This window comes from Mus caroli, unplaced genomic scaffold (genome assembly GCF_978045245.1).
Source record: "Mus caroli unplaced genomic scaffold, Mus_caroli_1 scaffold_11, whole genome shotgun sequence".
NCBI lineage: Eukaryota > Metazoa > Chordata > Mammalia > Rodentia > Muridae > Mus > Mus caroli.
In genome coordinates, this window is record NW_028227266.1 from 89,629,262 (window position 1) to 89,654,144 (window position 24,883).

The following is a 24,883-nucleotide window of genomic DNA, read 5'->3' on the forward strand; positions in this document are numbered from 1 at the left end:
GAGAGTACTTTCCTTTCAAAGGATATCTTGTTATGCTAGATTTTTCTAGCCTCAGAGTCAGGGTGTTTGTAATGAGAAAAGCAGAAGGAAATGGAAACTCAGGATGTATTCCTTTTACTGTGTTTTTCCTGAGATAAAAGTCTTCGCAATGTCTCTGAACAGTTTTGCAGATCAGATAATGATTTAATTTTTCTGGACTTGGGTCATTGAGTCCCCATGCCATCTAAAGTGCAGCTGGCAAATTCATAGTAAGGTTTTAATTTTAAAATATCCATTGCCTTGAAAAAATATATATCCAAATAGAATAGACAATATTTAAAAGATACAGTGTCAAAGAGAAAAAGAAACAGCTGAAATAAAATGCATTCCCAAATATCCATCAAACTTGCTCTTTTTAGGATGAATGAGGTATTCAATTTTACAAAAACCAAATATTTTGAAGTTGTACATTCAAAAGAACATAAAATATCTCTTGAGAAGATTATGGGCTTTAAGAGTGGCTTAATCACGAAGTTGATGATTTTAAAATGTTATTTAGAGTAATGTTTTAAAACAAAATTACAGCTTTGAAAATGTCAATAAATCAAGTTCCAGGTAAAGCAGGTGATTTTGTTTCTGTTGTGCTCAATGCCTTTTTTAAAAATTACAAAATGCATTAGCGCTGTAACTCTTAGGTCAACGATGTTCTAAACTAAAATTCTCACTGCAAGACAAAAGTTATGGTTAATTACGAGTTGTTAAAACAATCAGAATTTGAGAGCTGAGCAAAAGCCACTCTCCTAAGTCCTTTTGAGTTGAATTGTGTGAGTCCTTATCACTCGGCCAAGGCTTATTCTCTCTGTAAAGGCCACAGTCTAATGTTCATAATGTCATGCACTTTTCCCACTGTATTTGGAGAATCTGAATGAAACATTTTTTTTTAACCAGTGAAAAGAGAAGATTTTATTAGCTGTCTTTTCTCAAATTACAGTTGTCAGGATTCCTCTAGTTCTTAAAAAATCAAAATACATTTTATAAAACTACAGATAAACTTTCTTTCAACAATAATATCTGTACTTCTAAATGTTTGGTTTTTATATGTTATTTCAGATAAAATTTTTAATGAAATTTGATTACATAGAATACTTATAGTCATCTATCAGTTTAAGGCTTTCTTTAAGTTCTAGAGAAAAAAATTTAAAAACTTTCATCATAATAAAATGATTCCTTTAAGAATAAAAAAAATGTTAAAAGAAATGAGGGTAATGTAATTTGAATTTTAACTATGAAAAACATATGTACTTGACAGTATAAATAATATCGAGTAAGCAAAATATGTCTGTCATAAAATTGATTTTGCTCTTAATTATTGGCTATCCCAGGGTGACAAGTTATAACATTTTCCTTTAATATAAAACTTTCTGGTAGTACAGTTAACCTAAGAATACAATCAAGGCTGGGTGTGGTGATACACATCTTTCATCCCAGCATTGGGGAAGTAGAGGTAGGCAAATTACTGTGAGTTTGAGGTCAGCTTGGTACATAGTTAGACAATAAACAAACAAACAAATCTGACTGATACGGTAATCACATTTCTACTTTCAGAAAATGTTTATCACTCACCTGCATACAAGTTTGTATCTTCAAGAAATACTTAGTCTGAAGTAGTGACATTTTCACTGGAAAGCAGCCATTTTGAGTCCTCTGAAGGTATCAGCTCCACTTCCTTGCAACAGGATGACCCAGTGTTTCTTTTAATCTTCTTTTTCTCCATTCTTCTCATGGAGCCATTTTTCTCAGGGTCTTAATGCTCCTGTTGTCCTTGCATTTTATCCTTATTTATCACTCACATGAAATTTCAGGACTTGTTAGACTACTTTTTATTCACATTTAAAAATAATATTTCACATTCTAGTTCTCATTACTTAAGGTCAATATTTGGTGGAGTTATTTTAAGTGAGTAAAAATTTCAAATGAGTAAAAAACGGTATTTCGAATTTAAGTAATATTCTGCCTTTATTTTTGACTTTTTTTTTTTTTTTTTTTTTTTTTGGTTTTTCGAGACAGGGTTTCTCTGTGTAGCCCTGGCTGTCCTGGCACTCACTTTGTAGACCAGGCTGGCCTCGAACTCAGAAATCCGCCTGCCTCTGCCTCCCGAGTGCTGGGATTAAAGGCCTGCGCCACCACGCCCGGCTTATTTTTGACTTTTTAATGCCAAAATTTATACCATATTTTGGCTACCTTTTCATCAAAAGATATTTTTAAATTATAAAATCCTAAAGGAAGGTCTTAGCCTTTTCAGATTTTAGCATGAAGGTAATTATCCATCATCTATGTATCTATGTATCTATGTATTTATCTATGTATCTGTCTATGTATCTATCTACACACATACATATTAATGGAAATAAAAACAAGGGCATAAATTCATAATTTTATATTACTTGAAATCTTGAAATAGTAAGAATTCAAGTCAAAATTAAAAAATTATTCCATATTTTATCCCAGTGATACTTTAAAAATTCTTCCTGATATTGCTTGATCCCCTTTTTTGCTTCAGTCTTGAAAGTTATTGTAATGATTATTAAGTCGAGTTCTAACCTCAGAGTCAGAGAGTTCTGAACTCGTATCTTAAATCCAGAATGAAAACTAAACTTACAAAGGTACAGGCATATTTCATCTTTATAGAGCTGAGGATTATAACTGATTATAACTGTTCTGTGACAATTAAGTAGTATACAGCGTACTTCTCACAACCAGAGTCTTAAGAAAGGACTGTGGCACTGACAGTTGTGATGTTGTTACTGTTTGCTTATGACCAAAGCATCACTAAAATCATATTGGCTTAGGGTTAAGTAGACTGTGTTGCTACTAACATTTGCGAGGTGATTGGCCCATCGCAATTCAATTAATGTTGCTGAATTTAAATTTCTACTTCCAGGAAACACTGTATTCCTTTGCGTGATTAATGAGATCGGTGTTATATCAGTGGGTGCTATTAATCTCATTTGTTGGGTTTCCCATCTTCCAGGCTACAAGTGCTTCCTCTATGGCTGTTTCTAGCTAATAGTGCACAGTTAAGAAGAGATGGATTAGTTACAAAATGATTGTGGTACACGGTATAACATTTCACATTATACTGTATGACTTCACATATGATGTCTAACATATATTCAGTAACTGTAAAAGAAATCCTCAAAAGCATACCTGTTAATGAAATATAGTTTAATAATTATGAATTGGTTAGCATTCATTAACTATTTAAGTATAATTTATGCTTGTATAATTCTGTTTTTAAAAAACAACACTGTCTTAAAAAATAATGCTGTACCAAGAGCTGGTGCAGAGCCTTCAGGGAAAAGGATACCCCCAACTCCTTATGTTAATTATTTCGAAAGAAAACATTTTGTATGCAGTAAGCTACTTTGAAAATTCTTTATCACTTGTATACATATATACCCAAGTGTCTCTTATCAAATTGCTTCTAGCCTTCTAACATCAGGAACATGGATTAGATCCCCTGTACAGACAAACAATAAAGCCACCTTAAGGCACACCTAGGCCTAGAAACACTTCTGTCAGTCAGTCAAAGCATGTCTTAGTGTCAATTACTATATTCAGTATTGCCTTAATAACTGTAGCTCTCTGTGATAATTGTATAAGCTATAAATGCTGTAAACAGGTATGTTAAATATGCCTCGTAATGACCTACTTTCTGATCAGCTAATAAACTTAAAGATTTTAGATATACTTCTAATGGAAATATTTGGGTATTTTCTTCTAAGATGCATGTCCTTGTGTAAGCTAGCAGACATTTCCTTTTGTTTGTTTGTTATTGTTTTTTTAAATTAAACCATGATGAGAAATTGGCACACCAGGGAATCACTGCCATAATAAGAATTCCCTGAAAAATCAATTAAAACAAAATTAATTAAATTAAATAGACAAAATTTCTGAAAATTCAGTTGCATTAAAGCTAAATCACACTGCTCTACACTAAAAGTACTTGTTAATATTTATCCTTAGTTGCAACTATGTTATCTTTCTATAGACATCAATTTTTATTCCCAAATATTTGGATTAAAGGAATATACCACTATACCAGCTTAAATCATTTACGAATTTATTCAGTTGAAATTATGATTATATTAGTTAACACAGAAAGAATAACATAAACTGATGGCACTAAAGTTTGATTTACAATGTTCAGGTTTAAGGACTTGGTGAGATAGTTAACTTGTCTAAATGCTTGTTTCATGAGCACAAAGCTGTAAATGTAATCCCTGGGACTATCCTAAAAATATGCAAAGCAGATGGGACTGTTGTCTAGTCCCATTGCAGAAGAAGCAGAGACAGGAAGATCTTTAGGTCTTGATGGCCAGCCATTCTTGTTAAATCCATGAGCTCTAGGTTCAGAGACAGAGACAGAGACAGAGAGAGATACAACCCAGAGACAGACAGCGATGGAGAGACAAAGAGACACGGAGAGAGACAAAGACAGAGAGGGACAGAGGTATTAAATCAAGTAGCTATTGAGGAAGACACCGAACTTTAACTTCTGGCCTCCATGAACACACATGTACATGCACACATACATATTGTCTTAGTTAGGGTTGCCATTTCTGTAACGATACAGCATGACCAAGTCAGCTCTTTTAAAGGATGTTTGATTGGGTCTGGTTTACTGATTCTGAGGTTCAGTCCATTATCTTCATGGCTCAGAAGCATGGTAGCATCCAGGCTGACATGGCACTGGAGGAGTTCTATATCTTGTTCCGAAGACAAACAGAAGACTGACTTGCTGGAAGCTAGGAGGAGGGTCTCAAAGCCCACTTCTAGAGTGACACAATTCCTTCAACAAGGCCATACCTCGTAATGGTGAGACTCCCTGGGCCAAGCATATTCAAACCACTGCATATATTGTCTTAGTTAGTCTTTTTATTCATACGATAAAACACCATGACCCAAAGCATCTTGGAGTAGAAAGAGTTGATTTCATCCTTCTGCTCTCAGGAACATCATCACAACACCATTCACAGCATCACTGAGGGAAGCCAAAGAGGATGGGGAAGGAACCTGGAGTTCAGCAGGAACTGAAACAGAGACCTTGTCGTGACCCTGCTTAATGACTTGCTCCCTGTGGCCTGCTCAGTTTGTTTTCCAATACCACCCAAGACCACCTGTCCAAGGGAGACAACACCCACAGTGTTAATCAACAGAATGCTCCACAGATCTGTATACAGGCAATCTAGTGGAGGCATTTTCACAACTGAGAGTCCCTCTTTGTGGATAACTAGCTTGTATCAAGTGAACAAGTAAATAACCAGGGAACTTATGTACACATGTGAAAAACCACACACACACATACTTGCATGCATGCACACATTCATGAACACAGTTACCTAGTTAAAAAGTAGGAATTAAGGGACCGAATAGATGAGAGCAGGACTTGGAAGGGAGAGAGGAGGGAGAGGGGAAAATGGGGGCAGGATCAGGTGTGGGAGGAGAAATTGAACAGAGGTGTAGAGCAGTGGGTGATGGGGAACTGGGGGGTAGCTATTAGAAAGCCTCAGCTGCCAGGAAAGCAAGAGGCTCCAGAGATCCAATGGGGGTGACATTAGCTGAAATACTCAACATAGGGGAGAGAGAACCTGTAAATACCACATCCAGATGTTAGATATGGCCCCTGGTTGAGGGATGGGGCCACCCACCCATGTCAAAAATTTTAACCCAGAATTGTCTCCTGTCTAAGGGAAATACAGGGACAAAGAGTGGAACAGAGACTTAAGAAAAGGCCACCCAGAGACTGCCACACCTAGAGATACATCCCATATGCAGCCACCAAACCCAGACACTATTGCCGATGCCAAGAAGTGCTTGCTGACAGGAGCCTGATATAGCTGTCTCCTGAGAGGCTCTGCCAGAGCCTGACCAATACAGATGCAGGTGTTTGCAGTCAACCATCGAACTGAGCATGGGGACCCAAAGGAGGAGTTAGGGGAAAGACTGAAGGAGCTGAAGGGATTTGCAACCCCATAAAAAAAAAAAAAACCAACAATATCAACCAACCAGCCCCACCCTCACCCAGAGCTCCCAAGGACTAAACCACCAACCAAAGAGTACATATAAAGGGGCCCATTGCTCTAGCTGCATATGCAGCAGAGAATTGCCTTATCTGCATCAATGGGAGGGGAGGCCCTTGGTCCTGTAAAGGCTTGATGCCCCGGCATAGGGGAATGTTAATGGCTCTGAGGCTGCAGTAGGTGGTTGAGTAGGGGGCACACCCTCATAGAAGCAGGAGAAAGGGGGATGGGATACAGAGTTTGTGGAGGGTAAACCAGGAAGGTAAGTAAATAAAATAACAACAACAACAACAACAACAAAGAATATAGAGACTGTTCTTGCAAAGGACCTGAGTTCAGATTTCAGTACCACTATTGGGTTACAACTCTAAGTCTAGGAGGCTTTAATACCTCTGACCTCCACAACCACCTCAGGTCCCTATACCACTACATAGACACATATTCATACACTTAAGTTTTAAGAGGAAAAATATGAAATAAAATTTTGTTATAATTAAAACAATTTATTACATTATTTATATCTTATAGTTGAACGTATATTTCTATGTAAATCTGATTTATATTTGAAAAATAAGTTGGGTCAGTGATTTTTTTTTCCCCTCCAAATTCAGAATTCAAGCTTCTAGACCAGTGGTTCTCAACCTTACTAATCTTACAATTCTTTAAAACAGTTCCTCTTGTCATGATGAACCACAATCATGAAATTATTTTATTGCTACTTTATAGCTATGATTTTACTACTGCTATGAGTTTTAATGTAAGTATCATATATGCAGGATAATTCATATAGGACCCCAAAAGGGTCATGACCCACAAGTTGAGAACCACTGATCTAGATAAATGATAATATTTTACATGTTTGAAGAAACCAAGTCATTATTACACACAATAACAATAACTAGAGTTTTATTAATCTTGTGAATGCTATACTGCTTAATCACATGGGAAAGAAAATGCCTGTTACTGTAATTTCACATTCAAAGTTTCAATTGCATAATAGCAAATACAGCTATATTGTATTTTTTACTTAGATGAAAGAAACTTTGGAAATTCTCATTTTAAACAAATACCCTGCTTATACTCTTAGCATTAAATCCTCACTGTTCCATAGAGACAACTCTATTTGCAAGTTTTATTATAATAGAATACAATGTCTGAAGTGAGGGAATGTGTAAATAAATCAGGCTTCTTAAAAAAAATAGTCACCTTTATGAAAGTCCCACTAACAATGAAACTTGTTTTGAATTGCATTTTTGTTTAAAAATATATGCAGCACACTGATAGTCACATCCTTTAAAGTGTTTTGGAAACAAGAAAACAAAAGGAAGTGGTGTGAAGTCATAAACTGTAGAAGACTGAAAATGTCGACTTTTTACATTTCTATTTGACTCTCAGTGGCAAAAGGGAAGCTCACATCTCCACTCACTTGCAGAGTTCTCTGAATATTTGGTTACTGTTTGTCATCAAGGAAGGAGTATCGCTGTGAAATGACATGGCCCACATGGTGAATCATCCAGAATCCCTGACAGAAAACATCTGAGTGACCTACTTTTATTAGAAGAATCATTGTGGCAAAATGTAAAACAAAGTTATTCCTGGCAATATCACTTCACGTTAATATTTGTCTACAGTTTCAGGCTATTAAAAAAATGAGAAACCGTTTCAAACTTAGGTTTTGTTGAGTTTCAGGAAAGGTTAGCTTGGTGTTTTCTGGGACTCAACAGTGGGAGTTGGGGTGAGGGTGTCACTGACTCTTTTGCTTGTGCTTGGGACCCCTTTTCTCCTACTGGGTTACCTTGCTAGCCTTGATATGAGTGTTTGTGTCTAGTCCTATTGTAAGTTGTTATGCTGTGTTCAGTTGATATTTCTGGGGAGGCCTGCTATTTTCTGTAGAGAAATGGAGGAGTGGTAGGGGCAGGAGGAGGATTAGGAGGAGTGGAGGAAGTGGAAGCTACAGTTGGGATGTGTTGTATCAGAGAAGAATAAAAAGAAATAGATGAAGAAGGAAACATCCCATAAGAATGATCAGAGTTTTGAAGCAATGGCAGGTCATAACATCAAAATAACCCCAGGACAGGGGAGATAGCTCAGTTGGTAAAGTATTTGCGGCAGAACCCACATGTGGTGAGTATTGGTAGAGCTAGCAATGGGGAGGGAGAGAGTCAAATCCCAGAGCTTACTAGCAACCCAGCTTGAATATCTGGTGAGTTTTAGGCCAGTGGGAGATGCTATCTCAGGACAAAAGCAGGCGGAGAAAGGGGTGGGTATCTCTCGAGAAACAATAACCGAAGCTGTCCTCTGAAGTCTATACATGCACATACATGCACAGCTTTCAAACACGTGTGCAAACAAAGAGACACAAACACAAGAAAAATGCTAATTTTATCTTTTACTTTTTCTGTAAATGTGAAATTTTATTTGCCTCTTCAGATTTTTTCCTCTTTTGTTTTAATTGTTAACATGATATTGGCATTTACAACCACAGCTATAAACTTTAGTGTAGAGATTTAAAGAATATGAATTCAATACGGTTGTCTCCGTATATACAAAATAATTATTCCTATTTACACATTTTATACTCTTCTCCTTTACTGAAGGGACAAGGTAGGTTTGTCATGCTTTTGTGGATGCCTGACTTTCAGACATAGTCATTCACACAGTAATGATTCTTCTTTGTCTAGAACCTTGATACAATAAACATATTCTGAAATAAGGAAATGATGGTGTATACTTACTTTTGTATGTTTATATTTGTACTTTGTATATTTGAAGATTATATTAGTAGCCACCATAAACATGCAGCTGCTTTAGAGATACAGTTGTTTGGCTTGCCCTTAGAGTTTACCATTAATTGAATTGAAGATTGAAAACTGATATTTAGAAATTGGTTGGTAGAGATTATTTATGGAATAATTTGCAATGTGACCTTAGAGACGGAGTGCAAGTTAATTTTATTTTTACATTTAATGTGTGTGTGTGTGTGTGTGAGAGAGAGAGAGAGAGAGAGAGAGAGAGAGAGAGAGAGAGAGAGAGAGACAGAGAGACAGAGAGACAGAGAGAGAGACAGAGAGACAGAGAGAGACAGAAACAGAGACAGACAGAGAGAGACAGAGACAAACACAGAAAGGGAGAGAATTTGTCTGTGAGTATGTGTGTGTGTGCGTGTGTGTGTACGCATACATACCATTGCACACATGTAGAAATCAGAGAACAACTTCCTGGAATTGGATCTCTCTTATGATATTGGTCCTGGGGATTTAGTTTAGGTTGCTCAGCTTGGTGCTAGCTGCCATTTTTCATCTCACTAGCTCGACTTCATTGTGTTTTAAACTTCATGGACACCAAGGTTAGCTGTGTCCTTATGAAAAGGCTGTATTTTTATTTTAGTGTATAAAAAGATACCAGAAAGTTACCAAATCACAATTACATTATTTTTAATTATACTTCATGGAAATTCTTTAATAATTTAATGCTAGAATAAAGTGCAAATATTCAAGTGTGGATATATATATATATATATATATATATATATATGTGTGTGTGTGTGTGTGTGTGTGTGTGTGTGTGTATCCTTTAGTGTGCAACTTTGAAATTTTCTTCTGAATATAAGACTGAGAACACATAATTAGAAGTGTTAATAACCTAAATTTGAATCTTCTTTCTATAATTTATTAGCTTTATATCCTTGTAAAAGTGATTAAGCAGTTTCAATTTCCCGAACTTAAACAAAGGAAGTTTAATACAATTTACTGAAAAGAGGATTTTGCAGATTAAGTGAGAATCCAATAGATGGAATAGTATAAGCTCTACTAAGTTTGAGTCAGGGAGGCACATTTTACAAACCTACTTCCTTAAAGCAAAAAAAAAAAAAAATACACTCACTTTCAGCCTTAGTGCTGCTGTCAAATGATTCCGTCTTTGCAGAAGGAATTTGTCAGTAGCTCTGCCTCACAAACTAATGTAGTCTACAGTAATAGAAAGCATGGGCTTTTCCTTGGCTTGACTTACATATATACTTTTAAAACTCTTTTATTTTAACTCTTATCTCTTGCGAGATTATTACCCCAAGTAGTCAGTTCAGTATACAATTACTGTAGGCTAGATTTTAGGTCCTCTTTTTGCACAACTGTTTACAGTTGCTCCTCATGTGACTTTACCCAGGTCTGTGACTACCAGTGACTAGAACCAAGCTGGTTTCTATTTTAGGCTCTGCCTTTGATTTTCAAGTCCAAGGTATCCACCAACAGTCACATCTCTTGGGAATAGCTAGAGTTCAGTCACTTGAATGTGTACATTAGAGGTTTTTAACTCAGAGCTGTGTGGTTTCAGGAATTTGGTGAATTCTTTAAAAGCCAACTTCTAAATTCTCTCTCTCTCTCTCTCTCTCTGTCTCTCTCTGTCTCTCTCTGTCTCTCTCTGTCTCTGTCTCTCTCTCTCTCTCTCTCTCACACACACACACACACATATATATAATATAATTTATATAATACAATTTTGTAAATGTATTTATTGTAAATTTATTTTTATCATATTCTTACCCTCTCTCAAGTATTTTCAGATTCTCCCCCCTCCCTACCCAATCAACTGTAAGTTATATCTCAAAAACCCAATACAACAATCTCCCAACCAAGAAAACAAAATAAAACCACAAAAAGAAACAAAACAAAACAAAACATCACAGCAAACTTTAACCAAATAAAAGCATACAAAATCTGTGGGGTCAATGACATATTAATCAACTTCTCCTGAACATGAGACCTGCCCTGGAGTGTCCCTCTCATGGAGAAAACTGATTTTCCCTTACCAAGAAGGTGTTAAGAAAGACAGTAAGAGTCAAATCTCCAACATATAAGGACACATACTTCACAATGGTAATAGCAGCCTTATTTATAATAGCCAGAAGCTGGAAACAACCCAGATGTCCCCCAATAGGGGAATGGATACAGAAAATGTGCTAGTTTACACAATGGAGTACTACTCAGCTGTTCAAAACAATGAATTCATGAAATTCTTAGGCATATGGATGGAACTAGAAAATATCATCCTGAATGAGGTAACCCAATCACCAAAGAACACACATGGTATTCACTAACTGATAAGTGGATATTAGTGCAAAAGCTTGGAATACCCAAGATAGAATTCACAGACTACATGAAGCTCAAGAAGAAGGAAGACCAAAGTTTGGGTGCTTTGCTCCTTCTTAGAATGGGGAACAAAATACTTATGGGAGGAAATATGGAGACAAAGTGTGGAGCAGAGACTGAAGGAAAGGCCATCCAGAGACTTTCTCACCTGGGAATCCATACCATATACAGTCACCAAATCCAGACACTATTATGGATGCCAAGAAGTGCTTGCTGACAGGAGCCTGATATAGCTGTCTCCTGAGAGGTAGCCAACCATTGAACTGATTACAGGGTCCCCAGTGGAGAAGTCAGAGAAAGGACTGAGGGAGCTGAAGGGGTTTGTAACCCCATAGGAAGAACAAAAATATCAACTAACCAGAGCTCTCAGGGTCTAAACCACCAACCAAGGAGTACACATGGAAGGACCCATGGCTCCAGCTGCATATGTAACAGAGGATGGCCTTGTGGGAGAAGAGGGCCTTGGTCCCGTGAAGGCTCAATGCCCCAGTGTAGGGGAATGCAGGGGCAGAGAGGCAGGAGTGGGTGGGTGTGGTCACACCCTCCTAGAAGCAGGAGGGGAATGGATAGGGGGTTTATTGTGGGGGGGAATCGGGAAAGGGGGGAAACATTTGGATTGTAAATAAAGAAAATATCTAATAAAAATAGAAAGGTTAAAAAAAAGAATCAAGATTTCAGCTGTAGGAGTCGATAGGTATAACATGATTTTATGTGAGAAAAAAAACTTATAAGGAAACATTTAAAAATTAAAAAGTTAACCTTAATGAGTATATGTTTTCATTTATAGTATTGCCTGTGATACAGTTATTTAGTTAAATTTCATTACTAGACAAGATGCAGGTAAACCTTTCTGGTCATTTTATCTTGAAAACTGGACAATAATTGAAAATGTATATTAAGTACTTAATTATTCACTGGATGTTTGTTTGTTTTCCATTGTTGTGGGATTTTTTTCCCCCACTGGTAGGCCTCAAGCCCAGCACTTGAGTGTTTTATATGGGAACTGTCTGAGCCATAGCCCCCAGCCCTATAAAAAATAGGTGAAAACAAGACTCCTCCACTTTTTAATTTTTAAATAAGCATTGATGGTTTCTTAGTTCATATTTTCAATGATGACATTATGTTACCACATGTTGTCTGCTCTGATCCACTTATTTTTAGGTTAGTAGCAAGTTGTTGGGAGTATGAAAAACCACTGGACAATTCTTACCTGAGTCCCCTAATAGCTGGTCAACCCTGAGAAGATGAAGAGCCAAGACTATCAATGACGTTATAAAGAAGTCCCTGCTGTCTCCAGGGTAATTTCAGTTTTTGGCAGATGTGTTCTCTTTAGGTCCATGAGGGCCTCTTCAAATCACTCATAAAGTGTCACTGGGTAAGCCACTTTTGGGAGGAAGCCAAGCTCTTTTGGCAGCTGAATAACTCTTTCAGGCAAGTATCAATCTATTCAGTGCACTGAAATGGGGGATTGTGCACGCACTGGAAGAATTTAATTCAACAAGCACGAATTAAATGTATTCTGTTTACTACTCTTTGGTTTTTAAAATATTGATGTCACTATCTTCAATCTATGGGTCCCCTGACTCAGTCTCCCGGTGCTGACATTCCAGGTGTGTTCCACCACACCCATCTCTCATGTAATTTTATATGAGATTTGGTTTTATTTTATACCTGCTACTTTTTTCTTCAAAAAAATAATCTTGAAATAGTGGATATTTGACACCATTACAAAAAATGCTTTAAAAATAGAGTATTTTGGAATAAATTTCAAAATAAAGTACAAGAAATTCTTAAAACATTTTGTCATTAAACTTTATTTAGAGTGATTTTCTGGGTCCATGATTAACTTGGGGGGTATTTTCTTAATAGGTCTGTAAAATTCTTAATTGTCCAGGACAAAAAAAAAAAACAGTTGCAGGAAGTAACTATTTAATGTTATCTGAAATAAAGTTAAAGAAATGTTTGAGGTTTCGAACACTCATTTGAATAAATTTATGGTGTGTATGAAGCTTGTGGACACGGGCCATTTCCTGGTTACTATAATTGACAGATTCTAAAGATGAGATAAGGTCAATACAAATCCAGGAGACTGGAGAAGTTAGGATAAAACTGTGGGTTCTGTGTTAATAAGATTACCAAGTTGTTTGTAGAAGTCAATAAAGAAGACCTAAAAAATAAGGAAAATCCCACACATCACCACTAGAGATACTGCGCTAAGCCTCAGTAAGTTCTGGGTTAGACTGAGAAATATTGCTTGAATGCAAAAGGTGGAAGATATTCCTGACACTGGCCTCTGGCTTCCACATACATTCACACACACACATGTACATGTACACTCATTCATACACACCTGTGACTATCCATGTGAAAAAAACCTCATACATATACTCATCCCCTCATACACATGAAAAAATGGAAACAATCTAGTATAGGTTATGACACATGCAATGCAAGAGAGGCAATAAGATAATATATTTTAACAAGAAGGTTCTACAAAACAAGGCTTTTATAATAAATGAATACATCATATGTTTCTTATATATTTATATAGTAATGATTATGATACAAATATTCTGTTTTCATGGTAAAAAAGTTATACAGAGCAAATTGCCCAGAATGAAAACTTATCAGTGTTTTCACCTTGAGTTCTCCATTTTGATTTGAGGGCCTTTCCATATCATACCATAAACCAATCTTTGAATTTTTTTATTAATAATGCATTCAGTCAATGAGCGGTAATAGTAGTATATCACATTCTTTCTGGAATATATATGTATACATATATAGAGATGTTATTGAAAGGATATATTAAATTTTCTCTCAATAAATTGTCTGTTTATTATTTATCTTTAGGTTTACCATTAACACTGTATTGAATATTGTTATTTTAAAATTTAAGATATGTATATCTGCAAGGTAAATAGAAGTACAATTTGGATTGTACTTTGAGTGCATTTTAATTTATTATATCATTATATAATAAGAAGTTTCTATTTATGTCCAGAAAAGCAGATTAGAATTGTTTCTATTTGTTTATTATCATACTACTTTCCACTATTTAAAAGTATGTTTCTGTATATACTTATCAGTATGGTAGCTGAAGATATTCTTAATTGTTTGAAATGAATTTTAAAATATGATTAAAGTTGAGAGTCCTTAATACGATTCCCTTGCCTTTCTGTAAAACTGACCTGTTGACAACTTTACTGATTTGTTTTTTATTTTTAGGTTTTATTTATTCAAAAGAACTTTTCTGCCAAGTGAAACATGTGTACTATAACCATATGTGATGATCTTCATCATCTCGTCATTTCTCTCTCTCTGTTCGCCATTCCTAGTTGTTACATTTATTGCATTAATTCATCTAAGATGTTTTTATTGGCCTATGTTCCGTGTAAATAGTGATGGATTTTATGAAGGTGGCTTCTTCCACATGCATATGTACTTTCATTGGAGCACATCTCATGACTTCCTCTCTGTCTCTCTGCCCTGTCTGTATAGTCTCCTTTCTCATTCCAGTGTCCCGTCTCATTTCATATAAGGCAAATTTCATTTTTATCTTTTATATAGTTAACTAATTCAAAAGTCATATAGTTTTCATACCGTTCAATAATTTTACCTTTAACCCAAATTTCCATGTATAATATCTTTCATTGAAAACAATGAGCAACATTCCTTTCTATCAATGAATCATTATTGTTTAACACATCCCTTGCCAATAGTTAGTTTAGCTGACCTAGATGATATTCTGTGGTATTGAACATCCATGCATTTCACATTTTCTTTGTACTCATGTCCATTTCTTCTGATACATAATTTTATACAGTTTTTATTATCAAGAACATTCTTGGCTCTAGTCTCCTAGAAACATATTTACCCTTTTCCTGTCACCAAAAGTAGATGAGTAATCTCAGTTCTTGTAATTTTTAAGGTTTATTTTTATAACTTGTGTGTGTGTATATTTGTGTGTGAGTATATGAATGTGACTGTGATGCCCATGAGGACCAGAAGAGGAAACTGATACTCACTGGAGTTCCAGTTACAAGCAGTTACAAACTGCTAGATGGAAGTACTTGGAATCGAACTCAGGCCCTCTTCAAGAGTAGTATGTACTCTTTTTGCAAGTATATATTTTCTATTTGAAATTAAAACATAATTATATCATTTCCCCTCCCTTTTCTCCCTCTACCCTTCTCATGTACTCTTTGTTGTTGTCTTTCAAATTCATATGATTTTTAATTATTCATATATATATTCATATATATATATGTATATATATATACACATGTGTGTGTGTCCTAAATATATAAGTACCACATGTTCAGTCCATACAGAGTCACTTGTATCACTTGTATATATACATTGGCAACTGCTCAGTCTTCAGGATGCCCGTTCTTGGCTACTGTGTTAGGCTACCTTGTCAGTTGTAAGCTGTAATTCTGATCATAAAGGCTTATAGTCACATACACCTGTCATATTAATGGCATTATTTATTCTCAGTCTGCTTTGTCTTTTTTTGTTAAACTTTTTTTTGGCACTTTCTCTAAACTTCCTTTGTCTTCTGTTTTTGTAGCAACTGAAGGCTAGAGAGAAAGTCATTCCAGAGAGGGTAGACAAAGGCTGAAACAAGAAATTCAGTTCCTGCCACTGTGAGTAGACCTGCTTTTCCCAAAAGCTGCTGTTTTTCCAACTAACATCCAGATAAAAACATCATCTAAATTACCTTGTGCCTGCTCCCACAGCCCATTTAAACTTCTATTGTCTTTGGTTTGCATTAGTCTGGGGGAAAATGGGCTATGTCTGTGAGACTGAATGAGGCTCTGACTTCCTATCATTTTTTATGACTTTATCATCAGAGGGTGCCCGCAAGAGAGGACATTTCCACCTTTCTTCAATGATGTCTTTCATCACTTTTCAGTGCGAAGCTTCAGGCAGACAGACTGTATACTCGTCTGTCCTCCAAAGACTACAGTGGTAAAGCCACTCCTGAAAGATCAGACCCTTGCTAATTACAGCACTAACATCTATTAACTTTTTCATTCATTGCCAATTTTTATTCATTTCTTAAGGCTAATACTAATTGCAACTTTAAAACAATAATAATGCTAAATAGGGCAAGCAATCTGGGAACCAAAACAGTGTATTACCCTCTTCAGACATAGGTTCATTATGCATACACAGGAGGGCAAAACAGGGCCTTAAGAGCTGGCACTGCAAAAGTATTTTTTTAATTTATATTTGTTTGAGGGTTATTGAACATACCTTTTAAAACCTATAAAGTGAGAGTTTGAAGATAATCAACTTGGCAAGCAGTCTCAATGGGAATTTTAAGATGAAGGAAAAACAATAAAGAGGAAATACTAGGAGAAACAAAACATGAGTTCTTGTGAAGTAATTTGGAATGAACCAAAGGACTTTCAATAAACAGCGACTTTGTAAAACTTTGTTTTTGATTAAGTTAGCATAAATCACAGGGATGTTTTGCTAGTTTAAAAATGACTTTCCCGAAATGATCTCACAGCTTCATTTTCTAATTTACTTTGTAGGTGCAATTATCAGACTAAAATGACAGTCAAAATAATTGATCCTAATTGGGAGAAGAGATGGGTGTATTTTTATTTCCTGGTTTACTAATTTGCTAGGAGTTTTCTGACATGTCCGTTCTTATAATCATACATGTCTTAGATAGTAAAATCAAAATTATTGTCTGAATGAACTCCTAGAATCTCTGGCTGCAGGGTTTATTTTCAGTATTATTTAAATCTTCATCTTTAAATTCTGCTTCCAGAACCATGCTTTTCCATTATTACAAGGAACTAAATTAGCCATCTGTTTTATCATAGGATACACTAAACATATAGAAGTCAAAGGATATCAGAGTTAACAAACTCTGGTTTGTAATCAAGTATTAAATCCATCATGATCAAAAGCATGTTTGACTGTTCCTAATGCATGGCCAAGGGAAACGAGTAGTGGGTAGCTGGCACCTCTCTATTGATTTTTGTCTCTTCTGTTTAGGTAGCTGCATTCCAGAGTTGATGATAGGATCTGTGAGCTGAGATAACCTGTAAATGCAAGGACCTCCACAAAAACACCACTCTAACAGCCATAACACATACAGAGGACCTGGAGTAGACCCATGCAGGCCCTGTGCTTGCTGCTTCAGTCTCTGTCAGCCCATGTGTGTTCTGATTAGTTAACTCAGTGGGCTATGTTCCCTTGGTGTCCTCCATCCCCTCTGAATCCTATGGTCTTCTCTCTCCATGCCAGCAGGGTTCCCAGAGCACAGAGGGGAGAGACCTGATGGAGATTTCCAATTTAAATTCTCTCTCTTCATAATGTCTGGCTTGGGTCACATTCTAATCTAATCTATTTATGAATGGCCCACTCTATCACTATTCTTTATTTTCATTGTAGGAACCTCTAGTTGAGGTCATAACTTTCTTTCACACATTTTGCAATCCCACTGCCTTTGTTTCTCACTGCATCTAGCTACCAAATGAAAATGTACTGTAGATTATAGTGATGGCATATGCGTGTACCCAGTCATGAGGGTATCTATGGAGGAAGGTCATAAGATAAAGGCCAGGTTAGACCCCATTTTAAAGCCATATACATATGTGAAAAGACAGTGTTAGGTGCAATAGCAGTAAATACCCTTCTGAAGTCGAAAGCAGCAAGTTGAATATTTTCACTTTGATTCAGGAAGGTGGCACTACTCAGAGAGCTAGCATCTTTCTGAAGGAATACCTCAACACATACTAAGTGGATATGAGAACCATATAAAAGGGAGCCATATTTGTAGCAAAATGTAGGTGCCCCTAAACTTCAATATGATATTTAAAGAAAATTTTTATGGAAAGAAATCAATCCTGCCATAATTTCCTTTTATAAGTCATTATACTGAGTTTCACAAGTGAGCATTTATATTCCTATCAGCAAGTAACTTCATATTAAATTCTTTGGAAGATTATTTTATGACTTATAAGATTCTTAGTTTTTTCCAGACTTGAACATTAAAATCATAAGGAGTTCAAAAGTAGTATGCATACTATATATGAGCAAACATAAAAATCAATGGAATTTTAATCTCATTTAAGCTGTTTTCACCAAAAGAAGCAAAAACCAAGTACTGTTGATTTTAAACTATTGAGTTATTATTAAAACTATTGCTCTGTAATCATGAGAATGGAATTGTCCATGAAAATATAGAATATATATGAAGGTTGATAATGTATAATTCAATTAGGTATATAGAAATCTACTTAATTTTCTGGAAAAAAAGAACAACAGCCACCCAGTAAAATGTCATTTCAGACAGTTCCTTTCTTCTCGTGGTCACTGACAAACATTATCATCCATTAGGCTCCACTCTTCATGTTATGTAATATTCATATTTAGACAAATTGATAATGTCATCCATCCATGTTTTCATTTTTTCTCCTATTTCATTATTTAAACCAATTTTAGATTTAAATATATTTTCATCATATTCTTCCTCTCCCTCAAGTCCATCTATATCCTCTTCTCATCCCTTCCCACCTAACTTTAAGTTCTTTCACAAAAACAAGCAAAAACTCAATATAACAATAAAATGCCCAGAAATAAGCAAAGCAAAGCAAAACAAAAAACAACACCCAAAAGCAGAAACCCTATCATACTAAAATCAGATGGAAGCATTATTTTTATGTACACAAAGTAGTTTTCTTCAACGTTCTATATCCTTGCCTGTTTATCAATTACTGCTTCTTAATCCCAGAAACAAATTAATCTTTTCATATATATATATATATATATATATATATATATATATATATATATATGTTGTTCTTTCCTGAATATATACAATTAGAATCAATCTGTAATTCATCTTTTCTGTAGAGGAATTTTAATCCAGCAACATGGCTGCTCTGGATCACATACAAAGACATAGGCTTGTGATGTCTGGATGGAGTAGAGACATGTCTTTAATCTCAGGAGATATAGGCAAGCAGATCTCTGAGTTCAAGGCCAGCCTGGCATAGAGTAAGTTTTGAGTAAAGAAAAGCTTAGGTCTAGGGGTGGTGACACAAAACTTTAATCCCAGCACTCAGGAGACAGAGGCATGTAGGTCTCTGGGTTATAGTCAGTGAGTTTAGTTGAGTCTGAGTGGAGAGGCAGTGCAATGGAGATGAGTGTGGTAGTTCAGTTCGTAGAATTCAGAGGCAGTTTGAGATAGAATAAGCCAAAGAACAAGGAGCCAGGAGATTAGAACAGGTTGCTAGATGTAGTTTGAGGCCAAGCAGAGCAATTCAGTCAGAAGCTGAGAGGAGCCAAAAAGAATCAGTCAGTTTGGAGAAGAGGTTGAGCCAGAACAGCTGAGTTGAGCGAGTCAGCCAGAGTTTAGAAAGAGCTAGAAAGGCAGTAAGCCTCTGGGATTACATTTAATCAGGTGAATAAAAGTTACATGTACATTTTTCAATTGGCTCACACCCCAATTTGGAATTATACATTTAGGTTCCTCTATGATCTTTATAATCTATTTCTTTCTGGCATTGAGAAATGTAACTGCTAACTTGGAGGTTTCCCACCTGTGCATAAATAAGTTTCCTGAAATAATGACTCTGAGACTTACTTAAATATGAATAAATGCTTAGGTCTGGTCCCTGTCCAGTTAATATCTTAATTACCCATTTATATTAGTCTAAGTCAAGGCACATGGCTAGTTACTAGATTCTTAGTTTCATATGATCATCTTCTTCTGTGTCTGGGGTGAATCTCCCACATCTGATGATTTTCCCAGAATCCTTCGCTGTGTACTTCCACCTCCCTATTTCCTCTCTAAGATCATAATCCAACAACATTTTTTATTGGCATGTGACACTTCTATACTGTACAGAAAAACATTCTTCCAGAAATATCACTATTTTTCTTCTATTTATGTATAAAAGAACAAATTGGATGCTTCCATCTTTGAGTATTATGAACAGAGCTGCTGTGAGCAGCTGTCTACATTTATGTTATTCTTCATTTCTGCTATTCTTTTTAGATGATAAAATATTGTCTTGATTGCAGTAGTATAGAGGAATTTTAATCCAGCAACATGGCTGCTCTGGCAAGGGATCACATCTAAGGTCTGATCTGATTTGAATACATAATTTTAATACCTTTGACTGGAATATGGACACATCCTTAGTACACACCTTTAATACCAAACAGTGTAGGAAAAGTTAGTCTGCAGAAGGAATCAGCCATGATGGAAAGTGATGTCTAATTGAGGGGCAGACAAAGATTTTACAGAATGAGTCAGAGATAAGGTATGCCCAACTCTCATGAGAACAGAAGAAAGAGATGCTACTTAAAGATCAGTGAGGAAGAGAGAGTTCAGTTGTGCTCAGTTCAGTTCAGTTCAGTTCAGTTCAGTTCAGTTCAGTTCAGTTCAGTTCAGTTCAATGCAGTTCAGAGCAATTCAGTTCAGTGCAATTTGGTTTGGGGAGGACAGAGGCAGTCACTCAAGCAAAGCTGATAGGATTCAATTTGAATCAGTCAGTTTGGAGAGAAGTTTAAGCCAGAACAGGTGAGATTACTAGCAAGCTTCAAAGTTCAGAAAGAACAGCAACCAACAGATTGGGAAAAGATCTTTACCAATCCTATATCTGACAGAGGGCTAATATCCAATATATAGAAAGAACTCAAGAAGTTAGACTCCAGAGAATCAAACAACCCTATTAAAAATGGGGTACAGAGCTAAACAAAGAATTCTCAACTGAGGAATATCGAATGGCCGTGAGGCACCTATAGTAATGTTTAACATCCTTAGTCATCAAGGAAATGCAAATCAAAACAACTCTGAGAGTCTGCCTCACAACAGTCATAATGGCTAAGATCAAATACCCAGGTGACAGCAGATGCTGGAGAGGATGTGGAGAAAGAGGAACACTCCTTCATTGTTGGTGGGATTGTAGCTGGTACAACCACTCTGGAAATCAATCTGAAAATTCCTCAGGAAATTGGACATAGTATTACCCAGAGGACCCAGATATACCACTCCTGGGAATATACCCAAAAGATACTCCAACATATAACAAGAACACATGCTCCATGGTGTTCTTAGCAGCCTTATTTATAATAGCCAGAAGCTTGAAAGAACCCAGATGTCCCCAGAGGGAATGAATGAATCTCTTAAAATAACCAGGGAAATATAAACAAACATTGGAAGAAAATGGATAAAACTGTTTAAGACTGTAAGATGGAAGTAGAATCCATGAAGAAAATCCAAACTGAGGGAATTCTGGAAATGAAAATATGGGAATCTGTATAGGAACTACAGAGGCAAGTGTCACCAACAGAATATAAGAGATAGAAGAATCTTAGGTGTTGAAGATATGATTAAAAAATAGATTCATTGGTCAAAGAAATACTAAATCTACAAATAAATCCCTGACATATAGATACAATATAGGAGGAAATTAACTTTGCAGTGAGGTCTGAACATGGGCAGGGTTAAAGGGAAGGCAAAGAGGGAGGAGGAAAGTGATGTAATTCTATACCTTTAAAAAAATTATTTTATTTCTTTACATTCCAAATGTTGCCTCCTTCTCTGTTCCCCTCCCAAGCATCTTTACCTCATCCCCATTTCCCTTTGCCTCTGAAAGGTTGTTTGGTTGTTTCTCGCCATCTCCAGCCCCCAAAATCCTTACCCACCCCCCTACCCCTTCCCTACCCTGCATCCCCCTTTCCTGGGGCACTAAGTCTCTACAGGATTAGACACACCCTTTCCCACTGAGGCCAGACAAGGCAGTGCTCTGCTACATATGTGCCAGCAGCCATGGACCATCCCATGTATGCTCTTTAGTTACTGGCTTAGGTTCTGGGAGTTCCCAAAGGTCCAGATTAATTGACACTGTTGGTCTTCCTATGGCTTCCTTCAGCTCCTAAGTCCTTCCTCTAACTCTTCCATACGGGTCCCCAGCCTCAGTCCAACAGTTGACTGTAAGTATTTGCTGAGGTCTACCAGCATTCAACTGCTGGTAGACCAAAGCAGGACAGCCATGCTAGGCACAATGTGTCATCAGTAACAATGATTTGGTGTCTGTGCACAGGATAGATCCCAAGTTGGGCCAGTCACTGACTGGCCTTTCCTTCAGTCTCTGCTTCATTTTTGTCCCTGCAATTCTTTTAGACAGAAAGAATTTTGGGTCAAAACTTTTAAAGGTAGGTTGGTGACCTGATCCTTCCACTGGGGGCTCAGTCAATCTACTGGAGGTTGTCTCTTCAGGTTTCATCTCCCCACTGTTGGGCATTTTGGCTAAGGTCATGCACATTATGACCTGGAAGCTTCTCACATCACAGGTCTCTGGGACTCTCTAGAGGTTTCCCCTCCACCCACCCTCCTCAGCTGTATATTTCCATTCATTCTCTTGGCCCTCTGAGCTTCTTTCCTGTCTTCCCAACCATACCAGATTCTGTTCGCCTTTTCTTGTTCCTCTTTTCCCTTCTCTGTCCCTCTTCCTTCCAGGTTCCTCCATCCTTTTGCCTCCTATGATTATTTTGTTCCCCCTTCTAAGTGGGACTGAAGCATCCTCTCTTGAACCTTCCTTCTTGTTAAACTTCTTATGGTCTGTAGGTTGTATCATGGGCATTTTGTACTATTTACTTATCAGTGAGTGCATACCATGAATGTCCTTTTGGATCTGAATTATCTCACTCTGGGTAATATTTTCTAGTTCTATTCATTTGCCTGGAAAACACATGATGTCCTTGTTCTTAATAGCTGAATAATATTCTATTGTGTAAATAAACCACATTTTCTGTATCGAGTCTTTGGTTGAGGGACATCTAGGCTGTTTCCAGCTTCTGGCTATTATGGATAAGGCTGCTATAAAAATGGTAGAGCATGTGTCACAGTCGTATGGTGGGACCTCTTTTGGGTATATTCCAAGGCTTGGTATAGCTGAGTCTTCAGGTGGAGCTATTTCCCATTTTCTAAGGAACTGCCAGATTGATTTCCAGAGTGGTTGTACTAGTTTGCAATCCTACCAACAAAGGAGGAGTGTTCCTCTTTCTCCATATTCTCACCAGCATCTGCTGTCACTTGACTTTTTTGATCTTAACCATTCTGATTGGTATAAGGTAGAATCTCAAGATCCTTTTGATTTGCATTTTGCTGGATGTTGAACATTTCTAGAAGAATGCAAATTGATCAATATTTATCACCTTGTACAAAGCTCAAGTTCAACTGGATCGAGGACCTCAACATGAAATCAGATACACATGGGAAATACCCTAGAACGCATTGGCACAGGGGACAATTTCCTGAACAGAACACCGATGGCTTAGGCTCTAAAATCAACAATTGACAAATGGGACCTCATGTAACTAAAAAGCTTCTGTAAGGCAAAGGACACTTTCAATAGAACAAAATCACAACCTACAAATTTGGAAAAGAGCTTCGCTAACCCTACATCCAAAAGAGGGCTAATATCCAAAATATAAAAGAACTAAAAAAGATAGTCTCCAAAAAACCAAACAACCCAATTAAAATGGCCTACAGAGCTAAATAGAAAATTCTTAAAAGAGGAATCTCAAAATGACCAAGAAGCATTTAAAGAAATGTAACTCTATATCTTTTGAAAGCATATAGAATTAAATATTATATATTAAATGAAATATTATTTACAAAATAAGATGATTAAATCAATATATCAAAACACAAAACCTTGAAAACATTTTACTTATCTTTGGTTTTCCCTATCTGGACAGGGTCATTTATTTGTTGTTTGCTTGTTTTAGTAGCAGGCAATTTTATTCTGAGGGAAAGAAAAGTAAAGGTTAGATACCCTTCAAAAGATGTCAGGTATTGAGCTGAAGTGCCTAAACAAGGATGCTATTTTAGTGGAAGAAGTAGTGTAATATTGAAGTTTAGTAGATTAAGTGAGAATTTTAATGTGTTTCTACTTTTGTAACAATAATTGTGGCTTATAGAGTTGATATGATACAGTGAAGACAAAAGGATGATATATTCATGATTTCTATGATCAAGGGGACATTTAGGATTTTTTTTTATAATTTATATCTTTATAAACCAATAAAAATACAAGTTAAAAATGTTTAATACAGAAAATGAAGGTAGAAATATGTGATAAATCTAGACATGATGAAACTAAAACACATTCTCCAGATATAAAAATAGTTTAAAAAATGAGTGTTAATAATTTAAATAAAGTGACTTCCCAACAATATTAGAACATAATAAATATGTTCAAATCATAGTGTAATGGAACGTAATTTAGAAAATGTGAGGGAAAGAAGATGCCCATAAAATGTTTGCTATTGAGTCTCTCCTAAGACCCAAAGCTTGGAATCCATATTAAGGATCAGTGATGAGGACAAGAGAAAAGGGGAAGTGATAGGAGGGATGTGTTTGGATCTGACTTTAATACAGCTGAAGGGAAAAAGCAATGGTAAAGTAGTTGGATAGAGCCTTAATAATGACATGGAATAGAAAATGTGATAACATCGGAGAATACTTTACTTTACTTTGAAATTGCTTGTATTGCTAAAGATATTTCAGCAATGAGAGAGAGAGAGAGAGAGAGAGAGAGAGAGAGAGAGAGAGAGAGAGAGAGAGAGAGAGAGAGAGGCTCACTGTCTGACTCCCAAGGCTGTGGAACAAGAAGAAGATGGAATTTTGTGTGT